This window comes from Ammospiza nelsoni, chromosome 2 (assembly GCF_027579445.1).
Source record: "Ammospiza nelsoni isolate bAmmNel1 chromosome 2, bAmmNel1.pri, whole genome shotgun sequence".
Taxonomy (NCBI): Eukaryota; Metazoa; Chordata; class Aves; order Passeriformes; family Passerellidae; genus Ammospiza; species Ammospiza nelsoni.
The window spans coordinates 30079797-30096813 of NC_080634.1; positions in this window are offsets into that span (position 1 = coordinate 30079797).

Consider the following 17017-nt stretch of genomic DNA (forward strand, 5'->3'; position numbering starts at 1 on the left):
TTCAGGATATTTTGGAGTATTGTTATGGTCAGGGTCAGGATCAGAGAGGATGCTCAATGAAAATGCGGAGTTTTAGGACTGCAGTGGAATGCATCTGAAAAGGGCCAGTGGTAACAGAGTGGATTGAATAAGACATTGCTGGTCTGAGGGCTGTGAGTTCTAGGAGCAGAGGAGTCATTGTGGCTAGGGTCAGATGCTGGAAGCTTTATAATGGAGAAATCCAGGACAGTAAAACTCACCACTCCATCAGTTTGCCACATGTAAAGTGAAACCAGGAACCTGGGCTGCTGAGTTTTATGTCCCATGGAAAAGGGTGTTGCTGTTCAGGGGTTTGGGGCCCTGAGTGGCCAATCATCTGCTAGGGTACTGAAAACCACAAAGCCCAGAGCTCCAGGCACACTGCAGCTGCAATACATGTCCCGAGGGGAACAAAAAACTGCCACAACATGGATTCCTCCACAGCTTTTTCCTTGGAATGAGCCATAGCCCAGGCCTGGGTTTATTGCCTTGTTTTGTTTCCCTGGGGAAAGGGCTGGCGTTCATGTTCAGGGGCCTGTCGTTATAGAGCAGGACACAGTACAATAATGCACGACTCCATCAAAAGTGTGCAAGAGAGAGATTTATTAGCGCAGCATTGCTTTTATACTTTTCCAGATGTTTACACCCATCCAACACACATACAGTGCCCATTGGCCATAAGAGAGAAACAAAGTTCCTAGTAGGCAGCCAGGGAGCGACATCACTCTGCGAGCCAGTAAGAGTCCATATTTCTCAACTTTCTCTCCTTCCTTCCGTCTCCATGGTAACAACCTTGGACTTCCTTCAGGAGAGATATGGGGCTTCTCCTTATCTTTAGGAGGCCCTGCTATCTCACAAGGACAGCATAAAGTGTCTGTCCCACAAAGGCCTGTGGCCAGAAATGGCTGGCTGCGTGCTGGAATTCCGCATTGCACAGGATGTTCCCCGACTCCAGCTGCCACCTGTGCCAAGTTGGACTCGTTTTATAGTGCCAAGTGCCTCCTGCAAACTGACACCAGGAACTTGGCCTGGTGAGTTTTGTTTCCTTGGGAAATGTCCTGAACAATTGTTCAGGGGCGTGAGGCCCAAAATGGCCGGCTGCCTGCTGGAATTCTGCATTGCACAGGATGCGTCCCAGACCCCAGCTGCCACCAGTGCCAACTCGAGCTGCTTTCATAGTGCATGGTTTCTCCTGCAAACTGACACAAGGAACCTGGCCTGGTGAGTTTTGTTTCCTGGAGAATGGGCCAGCGATGGAGTTTTGTGGCCTGTTGCCTGGTGGGGCTATCTGCCTGCTGAAAATCTGCATTGCGCAGCATGTCTCCCAGACCCCATCTGCCCCCTGTTGCAACTCGGGCTTCTTTGGCAGTGCCAGTTGGCTCCCTCAATCTGCTATGAGGAACCTGGGCTGATGAATTTGGTTTCCCATGGAAAAGGGTCAGTGTTTTTGTTCAGTGGCCTGTGGCTCGGATTGGCCATCTGCCTTCTGAAATTTCCCATTGCACTGGATGCCTCCCAGACCCACGCTGGCACCACTGCCAACTCAGGCTGGTTTGACAGTGCAAATCACCTCCTGCATTCCGCCATCAATAACCTTACCTGGTGAGTTTTGTTTGACAGGGAAATGTCATGGTGTTTGTGTTCAGCGGCCTGTGGCCCGGAGTGGCCGGCTGCTTGCTGAAATTCCGCATTGCACAGGATGCCTCCCAAACCGAAGCTGGCACCACTGCCAACTTGGGCTGGTTTAAAAGTGCCTAGCGCCTCCTGGAATCTGTCATCAGGAACCTGAACTGGTGAGGGGAAAGGGCTGGCGTTGATGTTCAGGCCTCTTTTGTCCTGAGTGGCTAGGAGCAGAGCAGTGCAGAAATGGAGCACTTGATCAAGCTTATTTCTGATTTCTGCTTTGCAGTTTTCTGAGAAATATTGCTAGTATAATGTCCTACAATCCTGAAACACATCACACTGCTTTTGTGTCTCTTTTCTGAGATTAGATTCCTATAGTTTGGCTCATTTTTCAGAATTCTTCCTTTTTTCTGTAGACCCAAATGTGAAAAACAGAAGTTCAATATGAGAAATTTTCTTCCTTTCATATTTGTGATATCAAAGAAGTGCCTATATTTTACTAGAGTCCTAGCAAAATGAGCCCATGTGGCTGGTCCTAGAGGTGTGACATTTATCTGATTGCAAGTATAACAAGCTAAGTAATTTCTATCCACATTTTTCTAAAATTCAGAAAGAATTTTCTACTGAAAATGGGCAATTACTCAAAATAATCCTCATCTCTTTAAGTTGTTCATCTATTCTTCTTAGACCCTAAACAAAAGAAATCAGAGGACATTTCTGAGTTCTTTGTGGCTAGGATTTATAACCATTTGTCAGTTGTTAAAAAATGCTTGCCTTGCCTTGCTTTGCCTTGCCTCACCTTGCTTTCCCTCTGTAGTTTGTCCTTTTTCTCAGTGATAGGCTTTTAAAAAGTAAATGTTTGATGTTCTCCTGTCAAGTTTCTCCCTCAGAAATCTTCACATTTCTAGGGGTATTACTGTAAAAGTTGCAGTCTGTCCACTTTTGATAATTCTGTGGAGGAGAATACAAATGTAGCCATTGGTGATGCCTGAGTATGGTGAACAGCTTCAGCTGAGTGCACATGGCTGGGTTTGAGGAGATGAAATTGCCAGATTTTAATGTCTTAACACAGAAATCAAATTTTAAAACATGTGAGAAGCTGATCTCTCACCTCTGAATTTGTGATCAATAATAGTCTTTCTCCAGTTAAGTAGGCCTGAATGTGCAAGATCTTAATTATCTTTCTGTGTGGTCTTGCAAATTAGTCCAGATTCCTTCAAGATTCTTCTAATGTAATACAGAAGACGATGATCTCTGAAGCCCTTTCTCTGGAAAATGCATTTGTAAATATGTTTACAAAGACTCACCAGAATAAAATTTCTGCAACATTTTGCCATTAAAATATCTGTGTAAGAATGGTCTAAATCAGGACTAGGGAACAGGGAAGTACAAAATTCATATTCCCCAAACTTATCAAGCCCCTCCCCCCAAAATCAAGAAAATGAGATAATAATGACCACAAACCACTTTCAAGTTGCTGTAGTTGGATGTATTATCTTTTTTATTCATTTTGGTTGTATACTAGAGCTGGTTGAGTGTTGAATTTTATTTGATTTGGGCACTTTCCCAAGGAACTTGGATTCTTTCAGTAAAAAATCAACATATGCACAGAAAATAAATCTTGCAATGCAAAATATCTGGTTTACAGAGTTTGCTTGATGCCTCTCTTCTTCCTGGTTTTCAGATTTTTGCCTCTTACAGCATCTGTCTTACCACCAGCCCTTTCCTGGTGCATGATTGTGCCAGAGCTTTAAGTTATCTAGGACTACACACTAGAGAAGCACGGAGGCCTGAGTGACCCAACAAAGGTGAAAGCCAACATTGGTCAATAGAACTGTCATTAGTGATGATTCTGGTATCTAATATCCCATGGGTGTTTTACAGAGATACATTGCATTTATTTACATTTACATTATATTTCTGGTGCTTAATCAGTCACAAAAGAACAGTTGCATGGTGTTCAATGTGGTAGATAGGAACTAGCGAGAGAAAAATATTTATGCTGGTATATGAAAACCAAATAAATAAAAACAATATCTCTCAAGAAAGTGAAATCAAAAGATTAATTACTACTACTCTGTTAGGGGAAAACAAAGGGACTTCTCTAGTGCAGCTGATATCCTTAGAAAGTCTTTGATGTCACTGTCATCTGGGCTCCCATTTCTGAGAAACTATCTGTCTCATTCTCAAATATATCCATGCATATAAACATGGCTTTTTAGTTTTGAATCACATGAAATAATTTAGTATAAACTAGAAAATAACTTCCAAATGCCCATTTTTGCCTGCAGTCTTCTGAGAACATGTGGGGAAGATAGTACATAGTTTTCTTACAAAGAAAATGAAAATGTCATTGTTTTCCCCAAATGAATTTGAAAAATTGATTTTGGAAAAAATGCATCTTTGAGATCAACCCTTCCCATATCAATACATCAGAGGAGTAACCAGTCACCTCTGCAGAAACATTTATTAGTTTCCATCATGTTGCATTGTTTAAAGATGAGACAGCATACTCTGCAAAGGGCAGAACTTCCTCTTCTCTCCACTTAATTGCATTTCTGTTCTCAGTATTACATAACTTTAAAGGCATGTTATAAATATTGTTCTGCATCATAGATCATGTCTATAATTTATACAGCAGTTTCACGTAGACATAGTCTCCTAAAGAACAAGTTAAGCATGGGGATTTAAAATAAAAGGGGCCAAGATGCCCATTTGAAAGACATTTGGTGCGTTTTTTTTCCTTCAGAAGCCAATTTGATGTATTTTGCATAGCATGGTAATTCTTCAAAGTCAGATTAGAAAGATTTGATAATTTTGTTGGAGTCAGAAAAAGATTTTTAATTGAATTTCCCCTCCGTGTCCATAATGTCATGTAATTATTTTAAATTCAAGATGAAATCATGTCTGATTTCCACCCACAGTGAGGTAACCAGATTAACTATAGTGGGGAATGTCACACTCTAAACAGTCAGATGTGTGAGAACAACCAACTTCACTCCTTGAGTTTTACATAGTAGAGCAAGAAAGAGGAGTGCTGCAGGTACAGGCATTTGCTCTTTTCAAAATTTGCTCCAGCAAGGTATAAGTTAAACTCCTATGGCAGAGAATAGGGTCATAATGCAAAGACATCTTACTGCTTATTGCAAATTCTACGCATTGGCAGCCTTGCAATCCAGCCTACATTTTCCCATTTGTTTGTGAAATCATAGCTATGCAAACCGTCAATTTTATCATTCAGGGTATGAATATGCTGCCATTTGTCTCCCAGTTGAATCTTTTTAATTTTTCTGTGGATGACTCACCTTAATTTTGAACTTTAGTAAAGAATGGAAATATGTATTTAAGTAACAATTCTTTTTTCTAAAAATAGGCTTACCATTAGCATATCAAATGCTCAGACCATCCACTTTCCTGCAGAGTAGAAGTTCTGAAAAGCTTTATCCAGAAAGATAAATTTTTTGACATCTTCATTTCTATAACATATTTCAATATCTATGAATTATGTTTTCTCAGGGATTTTTTTTGAACCCTATTTCATTATTAAAATTAGTTTGTGTACTGCATTACAAGCTATGTAATCCAAGTTCCTGTTCTCTCTTAGAGTTTGAGTTCCCTGGCTGGACAACATCTTTCCATGATGTGCTCAAAATCTAGTGATTCCCAGGACAAGCTTTCTGAGGAAAGGAAAAGAAGGGGAAGTGCATATGGAGATGGGATGGATCTCATCTGATGATTTCGGTACAAAGCATAAGAAAGCAATGATGGCTTTTTTGATGGCACAGACCTGAGGAAATCATGAGCACAAAAAAGGTCATATTTTACACAGGAAAAAAAAAAGGATATAAATACTGGTGCATGGAAAGGGGAGGGCAAGGTTGTTTCAGAGCAGGATAAAACCTGAGGGTTTACTTGATTGCACGTTTGCTGTGAGTTGCCAATGGGATATGAATGGGGAGAAAACATATGTCATCCTACAGTGTCCTGAAGCATTTCTACCAGATGTTGACTTTTAATATCGTGATACAAGAGTTCAGTGAGAACACAGTTCATGCCTGGCAAAGCCTAAGCTGGAAGTAAAATTGCAGAGGATGCCTTGCTGGCACGGTTGTAGGTAGAAAGCCTGTCTTATGTGTGGACACCTGTCATGGTTTGAGAGGAAGTAAGTTAAGAGGAACCAACATAATTTGTCTTTTTAAACTGAGTTTTCAGAAGACCAGGAAGAAAATCCTCATATTTTCTGTGCGCAATCCAGGGCTGAGCAGCCAGGGTACAGAAGAGCTGTATAAGCAGAGCGACCATCCTGGCACAAGAACAAATGGCTCTGAGCAAACATGTGCTGTGAATTGGAAGAGTTGAGGAAAAGCATCAGTAGGAATAATGGAAACTGGAAGCTGAACAAACTCTAAGATGGAGCTGGTAGATATTTTAAAAGGATTACATGATGTGATTGCCTGCTTTGGTGACTGGGGAGGTTCATTATGGTTCTGCTTTCTGCTTCCTTTCAGCCAGTGTAGCCCTTTCCTGGACACCAGTCCTTGGAAACAAAGGCTGAGAGAGACCTCATGAGATGAGATGTCTGCCCACACATCAATCACATGGGTTGTGCCAGAGGTCCCTTTGCACATCTGGAAGGATGGAGATCATCCCATTGTGTCTCAGTGGACTGCTTTGGGCAGTCATGCAGCATCTGCCCTAGGTTTGGCAGGAGCTGGGTAGAAAACTTCCACTTCATGTTCTCCATGTAGGTGCTGTCTAGTAGATGACATCACCTAAATGCCCATAGTCCGGGCTCTCCCCTCAAAAGGCAGTGTGATTAGGGAAAAAATAAACCAAACCTCCTCCCTAATCCCCCTCATCCCTAGAAAAAATGCAGAAGTCAAAAGTCTTATTTAATTTTGTCAGCTGAAGAGCAGCAACCCATCCTCAGGCCTCATAATTTGTTACGGATACTTAATTGCAAGGTTGGTTTTCTGTGTTTTTGATTGGGTGGGAAGCCTGCAGTTCCTCTTAAGGCTCTGTAAAGAACTTTGTGACGTGTGGTAGTGCTGGGGAGAATAAAGACCAGGAAACATATGTGGCTAGACAGGCAGGGCCAGTTGTCCTCCTTCTGCCAAAGTAGGCTGCCTTCATATGTGTTTCTGGCAGGGAGCTGCATGACACCTCTGGTTCCCTCCCATGTCTTTCCAAGAGTAACAGAGATTTTCTTCTTTGCAAAGGAAAAATGAAATCATGACAAAAAGTAATAAAAGCCATCATCCCGAGGCACTTGAAGGAGTATAAGACAAGAGTTGGTAGGTTTCTAGCACAGAATTATTTCTTTGCAGATTATTACTGGTTAATGTATTTTATAATTTTGTATTTTATTTTGAAGTGTTTCATTTCTTTAAGGTTGTGACCTTCAGCATGCTGACAGCACAAGTGGATGATCTTACCCTGTTTTGTACGGTCCAGTCATCCTTATGCATGTTTCAAGCACTATAAGCCGCTCCTAAGGTACTTTGAGACTAGAGTTTACTAATTAAATTTTTGACTAATTAAATGTTGACTTTTCCCTTTAGCAGTGCTTGCACTCAGGGGGGCAATGGTAGTTTCCCTGCAGTGCAGAAGGAGCTGGCAGCAAGGTGGGTGGTGGTGTACCAGAGCTTTCCTGCAGCACAAATTGTGGGGAGATGGGTGTCCCAAGCCCTCAAAAGTGATTAGCCCATCCACTTTTAAATATTTATGGATGTATGATTCTTACAATGGCATAAACTCTCTTTCCCTTCACTCTGTTTTGTGATGTCTCTAGCCATTAAATCCTCTCTGAGAAAATTACTTTTTTTTCTTTCTCTTTCCTCAGGCGGGTCTTCACCTCCCCAGCCTCTCAACATCTCTTTGTTCTTTTGCTTCTGACCTTTACAGTCCTCTATGGTTCTTAAAATCCTACTACACCACAGAGTCCCCTGAGATCCTTGTCAGCCCTTCCTTGCACACAGCATGCACACAAGTTTTTGTAACTACTTCCTCTTTATTCTCTGTGGTTTCCCCACGCATCCCTATTTTCCTTCTGTCTCATCCTCCTCCTCCATGTTTTATGATCTCTTTGCCAGTGCTAAGTAGTCCCCAGTAACATATTTACTACTCTTTTAATAATTCCTAATGATTTAAATGTCATGAGAGGCATGACTTGCCTAAATAAGTGATAATTCAAAGATGAGATCCTAATTCTCTCTTTAAAAACACAATCCAATTTGTCTTCCTCCCCGCATTTGCCAAAACTACAAACCAGTCTGTCTTACATTTCATATATATGATCTCATGTCAGAGCAGAAGTTTTCTGGAAAATTTGAGACAAATTGGATGAGGCATATTTGGACTTGTAGAGAAACTGAAGCATTCTTTAAAATATTATTTTTTTACACTTTTTTTTTTTTTTTTGGCATGTCATGACTCAAAAGCTCATGGGCTGGAAAATTCCAGATCTGCCAAAATAATGGGTTTTCTCCCCACAGTCTAGGTTTTCAGGTTCTTCTTGGGGCCCAGAGAGTAAAATCAATGAAAGGGACAGCCCTTTTTGGTTGGTTGTCTTTCTCCCTTCCCTGACTGAGCTTTGGTGTGTACCAAGGGACAGCCTTCCATGTAATTACCCATCACCTCTCAATTCCAGAAACCAAGGGTTAGGGAATGACCTGGGCCAAACTGAGCCAAGCCCATGGTTGTTCAGTGTCAGCCTTTTTTATGGTTACTGAATGTTGGTTTTTGAATGGTTTATCAATAGATGGTTTTCAGCTTTAATTCTGATTCAATAGTTCTGAAATTTTTTTTTCTTTTACTAATACAATTTTTTTTTCTCCCAGTAAAATAAAACATTTTTTCAGGATGACTTTTTTTTCCTTCAATACCAAAGCAGAGAAATAATTTAAATTTAGTGAGTTGTTTTTTAGTCTTAAGACTATTACCTGCAGGCAAATCTCAAAACAAAATATTTTGTGGAAAAATGAAAATGTTTATCAAGAAAATGTCAAAATTATTTCTTTGCTGTCCCCTCTCACCTCACTCCCCCTGCAAAATTTCTCTACATTTACTAAATTCAGTGTGGATTTATGTTTTGATTAACCCCAAATGACATTTTTCTGAGCAAATAGGTTAATTATTTGCCCCAATGTACTTTGTAGCTCCATTTTACAGTCTTTTTCTCAGTGATGATATCATCACTGACTGTCACCTGTGACTAGTTTGGTTAAAGTTTGAAGTTGAAATAAACCTATGGAAGCCTTTAGGAACTTTGCTTGCTGATTTTTATGAGCCTGAAGAAGCCCACCCCAGCCAGCTATGACATATTTAAATTTTTTTGTAGCTTCCCTTTTTGGATACAGCATAGGTTGAATTCTCAGTGCATATGGGGGAATTTACCCAAGCAGTTTTAAACACACAGAAGGTGACTAGGAGCTCTGTATTTCTTCCATGATAGTGCCATCAATTCAAAGATCGGGAGGGCTTTGTCTGCTGTAGTTGAAGATCACAGGTGCTCTCCCTGTGCAAGCAGCAAGCTATTAGTATGGTTTTTATTCTTGCTAAAATCAGTTCCTACCAGAAGTAGAGGAAATGTGCATAGAATACTAAAAAATAAAACATAAAATACTATAGAATGTGCATTCTTTTATCTTGGGAGTGAGAACAGTGGAAAGGAAACTCTCCATTTTTTTGTTTCTCCATTTTTCCTCCTCCTCTCTTGTACGAGCTCTAGGGTATCTCACAAGTGGCATGGGTATGGTCTGCCATGAGGGTCAGAGCTTTGGGAGGAGTAAAACTGGAAGCAAGGCTTTCATGAATTTTTTATTACGCACAAGTTGACAGTGATGGGCAATGTGGTGCAGTGCTGCCAGTGTGACTGTCAGGGCAGAACGTGATCACAGCTGCCAACAACGATTTCATGTCCTACCCCGGTGTATAAATCAGGTATATAAACCAATTGCACCGGCCTTTTGCATAGGATTAATTTTATTCTAGAAAGGAGTGACATTTCTTCTACAGAAAAATGAGCACTCCAACAGTCTAAATTAAATTAAAATTAAGAAAATACCATTAATGTCTGAAGAATGAAAAATAATGGTAAAAGACTAGAGTTAAAAGTAAGTAGGCTTAATGGAAATTCAGTGAGGTAATGTACAAATCTAAAACCTCAGTGAGTTCAAGGTCTCAACAATCTGTAGCCTGTTTTCCTCTTGTTGCATGTCTTCCATTTTCGGTAATGAAAACAACCCACACAGATCTGCAATCCCTATGTACATTGACAAGATGAGCCATCAGTGTGCACTGTATGTGATTTAAGAACATCTTAAGCTCCCACCCAGGACATGTGGACATCTACATAACCAAAAATCCACATAACTACTCTCTTCTAGCTCTTGTATCTATGGGGTAATCCTGACCTTTACAAAAGGAACAAAGATGCCCAGATTCCCATTTAAATTCCCCCTTCCATGTACTGAAAATATTAAAACAATTTAATCTCCTTACAATTCCCAATAGTGCCCTTTAAATCAGCTTTTCATTGGGAATTGAATACATACTTTCTGTAACATAAACTGAAATCTGGGAATTGTAGGCTGCCAGCAAAATATGAAGGTATGCTCAGATATATAAGATATGACAATACTTAATATATATTAAATTTAACAGGTGCTATGATCTCCTGCGTAGATACACAATATTCAAAGGTGTACTCCAGAGAACTCTACATTCCCTGCTGGTTCTGCATTTCTGTCCTTTGCAGCATATTCTTATCTCTAATCTTACCTCGCATTTCTTACAATCCAGATTGTTTTATTTAAGCAACATTATCCATTTTTTATCAAGTTCCTAAATTACAGGCAACATATGCAACCTTAGCTCTGGCTTCCCAGAGGTGTTAGCTGGGGTAATTGCAGGCTGTTTAGCTAAGCTTTGAGAGAAACAGAATGAAACTTGGATGTCACATTTCTCAACCGGTTGGAAAAGCTCTTTCTCTCACATGCTTTCTATTTGAAACTTACGTGGAGAAATTTTAGGGAAAAGGTGGACGGGAAGAAAGGATATTTTTATTTTTTTAAGAGCTCCTTAGTCAGTGAAGAGCCATCCATTACTACCTCGATCAGGGATGTAAAGCATATCAATGTGTCCAAAATTCTAAAATTTACACATTCTAAAAATTACAGGTCTTTCTGTGAAGACATGGTTCTTGATTGCCAGTTACAGCACCCACACATTGATTTCACTGATGCTGCAATGTCCCAGGCAGTGACCTTTAGTTTGTTTAATGTCTCACCCACTCAGGCATTAATAGAGACATCATCCCCATACGCATGACCGCGCTCTGCGTTCTCTGAGCATATCATGCACACCCTCATTCACTCAGCACTCCCACATCCACCTGTCCTTCTGCAGCTCAAGGAAGTCACAGTGAGATTTCCAGGCCAGCTTTCAGTGGGGATCAGCCAGCTGGTAAGAAGCAGGTTCTCTGAAAGTTTGTTTTCCCTTTTCGGTCAAAGGAGGATCACTTACTGGGAGAGCTATGTGAGAGGAAAATGTCATCATCTGAGTGAGCTAAAAATAACCATACTTTGCTCTCTGCCTGGTTCAGTATTTTTAAAAAGGGACCTGATGATGATGCACTGTACACAGAAGGAAGGAGGCTGCTCAACACAAAAAGAGAGACACTTCTACACATGAAGAAGCTGCATGAGGTTAAAAGCTGAAGATCAGCCTATTAAAAACAGAAGAGGTAAAATAAAAACTAAACTCCTGTAAACACAGGACACTAATGATGTTCCCAGAGATTCTAAAGCCCAGAGTAACCTCTACAATATTTGTAGTGTAGGCTTTTCCATAAGATAAGACAAGGATTGGTGGTTCCGTCAATAGAATGGTATCTTCTGCTTTATCTCTAAATTAGCTGTTAGAAATACATTCAATTTTTTATTTGAAAATGTCAGCTGATGAAGTGTTTCTTGGGTAAGTGGCTTCATGGACAAGAATATAATCTAATTTATTCTCTGAGATGATCTTCTTCAGTTTCCAGTCATTGATTTCCTTTTGCTTTTATTTGTCTTTCACTGGGTATCTTTTGCCCATCAACATACTTCCAATAATTGCATGACAGTTAACTTCCTCTTGTACAAATTAACCAGGATGTGGTTTTTTTACTACAGAGAAGACCATGAAGTTTGTATGAAATGTTTGAAATCATTGAGTTTCCTTTCCAAATCTAACTTCCTACAATTCTCTGGTGAACAGGACTTCAAATGAAATCTTTCTGTCAAGAGACAGTCTCATTCTAAAACACTGAAATGTCTTTGTCAGAGGTATCTTCAACACCAGATAGAACCTGTTTTTAAACCTACAAGCAAACAGGAATTGAGCACTTTTGAAATGTGTTAGATCGTGCTCCATGATCAGAATGATACCTCAAAAAGAGTTAATTCCATTCCATGTAGTTGTCCAGCAGAGGGCCTGGGTACAGATATCACTAGTTGCCTTGAGAGGAGAAAAATGCTGATCTGAGAATGCACATTATATGAGGAGTATGGAGGTGTATGAATTCTGGATGTTGAATGCATAAGTTGCATCCTTTGTGGATTTCATTGGTTTATGGATGATGTGAACTGGTGAATCCATTTACTGCAACAACGGGCAGATATCAGGCCTCTGCAATCCTGCTGGGAAAGGTGTCATATATCTTAGCTACTAGAAAAGAAAACCCAAAAAAAAGGTTAAAGGTTCCTTAATGCTGGATCCTGCCAAGATAATTTCAGAATCAGCAACAATATTGCTAGCCTTCTGTGGAATATACACACCTCTGACAGCCAGAGGTGCACTGGTCCAATCACATTCCAAATTTATGAAGCTTTCCTCTAGAAATATGAGTGTTCCACAAAAATTTCTGTAAGCATTTTGTAATAAGACATCAACCTCCATATATACAGCAGAGGTGCTAACCTTCCAAGGGATTAGCTTAAGTTGAGCCACAGTAATAGCATTTAGATTTTAAAAATCAATAGGGCATGTATTTTAAGGAATGTATGTTGTATGACATTTTGCAACTCTGGCGCAAGAGGCCTGGTGTTTGAAAGCCAAATCTGATCCAATTGAGATTGGGTATGAAACATGTGCATGGCTGTGGAGTCAGTTAACTACTGAAGTAACTTACTTAGGCATATGGTGGAATTTCCAGTAGTTGGAGACTTTAAATCAAGCCTTTGAGCACATGGAAAGGTTGGGTATTGGGACTGGTGTAGGGAGAAATGTTTTAGATAATTTGTTTTGTCTTTACATTCTAGTAAAACCTACAAGGGAAAAAGATTACAGGAAATCAAGCTAGCCTCATTTGTTGGAAAAACACAATTCACACAGAATGAATAAACATCCTGTGGTTCTGAAGTGGAAGAAGGAGAGAAAGTGAGGATAAAATGTGGAGCAAAATCTTTTTGTTTTATTATTTTGGTGGAGTATGCCTAGGCAGCGTAAGGTGCCTACTCTATAAAACAAATAAAATGAAAGAAAGCATGGTATAAACAGCTGTGTCCAGTATGATGGATATCCCTGCCACATGGAGAAATGAAATTTATATTTGGTGATATGACTTGCTTCTTCCAGGTGGTTGCACTGGTTTTGAAGCTTGAGGAGGTGTGTGGACACTGCAGCCACAGACCTGATGCTGGCAATTCCCTATAGGTTCTCACAGACCTCCCACCTGGGCATTACTTTGCGGTAGGATTTCCAGCCATTGTAAGTGCACCTCTGAATGGGTGTGTCCCAGCCCATCACTCATACACTGCAGATGTGTGATGGTTCCATTATGGACACCAGAAGACAAAATGGGAACACAACAGAATGGAATCATCTGTAGCACCCTCAATGCTATTTGCTGTTGCAAACCACTGATAAACAAAAGAGCAAAACAGAGATAATCACAGACTAAACCAGCAGGAATATATAGGGTGTATATGGTTAGCCCTGAAATCTGATTCTCACTCTCATAGCATATTCACATTGTGATGCTGCCCTGTCAAATATCTTGTCTCTAAATTCTACACGTTTTTTCCAAAGTGATTTTTTTATGCTGCATAAATTATGCATCTTTCTATCCCAGAACTTGTTAGTTAATTGAAAAACAATTAGAATACCATGGAGCTAGACAGAAAATGGTAGCAAAATTGAGTAAGAAGTTGAGATTACTGGAAAAATGAATATATATGGATTGAAAACCTTCCTGAGACCCACAGTGAATATATTACTTGTCATTTTGAATGACATTTGGCACTTCAACCTACCAGTATTTGTCTGAACAAAGAAAGGGATTGCTCCATGCAGGAGACTCAAGAACATGGCCCAAGTGCTGGGGGAAAGACAGTTATTATACTAAAGTGAGTACTTCAGGAAAACCTTCCTAAGGCAGGAAAAAAATGTTACATGAGGGGCTTATTAATTAAACAATTGAATGTGTCCAGAACAGGAAATATAATGGAAACGAGTACAGCACTTCTTCATTAAAACTAAACAAACAAATACATGTACAAGAAACTCATGAGCCAAAAGTTTTGTGGTTGGTATTCTGTTCCACTTATCAGGACCCACAGAAGGCATAGATGTAGCAAGTCACAATGTAAATCTAGAGACAAATTCCCTGTCTGAGGAGCGCAGATATCCAGTTAAGAAACTTTACTGTGCTGCCATTAATTATGAAAGACTTGATGGCTGTTTTCTGGACTCACTTTCAACAGGGATATGCAGGACAAATGTTAGTTAGCCAGTATTTTTGGTGTTCCCATTGTCTGCCTGACAACATACGTTAAAGTAGGAGTAAAAATTACAGAATCCTCTTTGGTTGACCTTGAATATTACCTAGCACAGAGGCTGCCAACAAGTTAAGAGGCTATTGGCAGAGTTACAAAAAACTGTAGGCCTCTACAGGATTTAAGATCAAAGTTGTAAACCTAAAGGGTTTAGTAATTTTTTTCAGTGACTTTAGTAGCCTGTGGCTGAGTTATACCATATCCTTTGCAAATCTTTTCAGTTTTGATGTAAGGTGTTTTTGTAATGAAAAATACCTCATGTCTCCCCATAGGTGATTTCATTGTTTAATTAGAAATCCTTCCCAACCCAAATTTGTAACTCTCATAGTCTTTTCTTGCTAAACTAAAGAGCTCTTTCTTATCAGATACCTCCTCCCCACATATGTATTTGTTGTTAAGGTTCCAATCTCATCTCAAAACATCTATTGGATAAGGTAGGTGTGCATTTCTTCCTTTTCCACTATACAGCAGATATTCCTGACCTAATATTAGTCATTAAATTATTTTCTGGAATTTTTTTGAATCCATTCCAATTTTGACCATTCTGACGTGGGTGTGGACACCAGAACTAGAATCATTGCTTCAATCACAGTACTTTAGCTATGGGTATAAACTGTTCAGCTGCCCATTTCTCTGTAGAAATTAGAAAGATTAGAGACACACAGTTGTGGAGGCAACTCCAGGAAGAAATGCAGAAGTGCCTAATCTCCAGTCCTCCAAGATGTCTCTGGGAAAAGCCATCCTCTTGTCAAAGATGGCAGAGGGAACCTAGAGAGACCAGCTTCCCTAAGCTGAGGTTAGTATTAGTAAAAAACCTGGAGCTAAAAATTGCTTTGCCCATGTTGTCACTACATGATTATCTAGCACTACATGAAAATCTAGACAGATTTTCTCAGGCAGCTGATTCAGACAGAACCAGATTTACTCTTTGGCCATGAACCAGGTTCCTGGTTCAAGAACTTTTCTGACAGTTTTCCATGTGGGATGTTATTCTGATTCATGTTTGGTCTACAGCAATAATTCAGTCCCTCCATACAGTAATTTTATGCTTTTCTAGCTTGTGTTCTTGGAAGATCTCAAAAATACTATAAATACTCATTGATTTACATTCAGGATGATCTAAAGAAGAAAGTAAATGAGTCTGCCTTAATAAGATTCTTCTGAGCCTTGTTTTAATATTACAGGTGAGGTCAGTTTCTGAGAGAGAAATAGAGCCAGTTTCTCATGCAAACTACTGAGTCCATCATATCTCTCTACTTGATATTAGAATTACTGTGCTCTGCACTGAAAATTCCTCTCCTTCTTTGTCTGTGTAAGTAGCCAACCCTATTGCTATAGTACACAAATACTTGGCTATATGCTGGAAAGGAACCTCAACAAGTATATGTTGAGTGTGGCTCCTTTTTTCAACAGGAGGGTTTTTTCCCCTCTCAACATTCAAAAGAAGAAGGAAATGTGGAAATAACTTCCCCAAAAGCATAATGGAATATTCCTGGTTCATACATTTCTCCTCTTGGACCACGCCCTCTTGGCTTGAAGAGGAAAAACTTCAAAAGATGAGGGCAGGGAGTTCTTTTTCAGTACATTTGTCTAAGCTGTGGTCCTTTGTGCTATGAGACACCTCTCAAGCAGCTTCAGCAAGAATCTTCTTTCTGCTCCCTTCCACATCTTCCTTTATTCCTACCTCCTTCTCCCCCTCCTCACTTTCTTTCATGTGGATCAAGGCCTGGAAAATGACAAGCCATTTGATTAATAGATACAGAAAGTCTTCTTATGTAATTTATTTGCTTTCTGCACCTGACTAGAATCACTAGGTTTATCTGGAAAAGAAAATATATCGCCCTTCCTGACTCCAAGTGGCAGCAGAGAGAGCTGAGCATGTGATATCAAGCTGCGCATGGAAAGCAAACAAAACGCCATTTCTGTATTTTGTAAGCATCTCAGGTCATAAAAGTGTCAGCACACTATATTTCTTGCTGGGATCCTCTCTGTTTTATTATCTGAGCCCTTTCCATTGTGTTGAATGTGCAAGGAGAGTCTCCAAAGCAGGCAACATCTGTTTCCCTGCCATGTTTTGATAATCAACTCCATATTCCTTGCAAGTCTCTCGTTCACATATTCCAATCAAACTCAATGGGGGCTTCAACAGTGAGGACACTTCCTTATCTCCCTTCCCCCAGACTCTCCATCTATCATTCTCACATGCTGGCTCACTAAATGCTGATGCAAGAAGCCTGTTCTTACACTTGGGGAACACACTCATAACCCCTCCAATTTGTTTTGTTTGCTTAAGTCTAATTGCTGTAAGGATGCCTGCCTTGTTGTCCTTGATGGGGGAGAGGTCAGAGGAAGGAAGCAGGTGGGACATCTGACTGATTTTCACTTTGGTACCTGTGGAGAACAGTTTTCTAAAGCAGTTTTAGATGTGTTTCCCAGTTTTCTTCCCTCAAGAGGAAGTCTCTTCCCCTCTTTCTCAGTTCCCAATTGCCAAATCAATCTCTCTGTCTTTTGCCAAGAGATCTGTTTTACCATTTATGCAGGAATTTCAATCTGTGGATGGG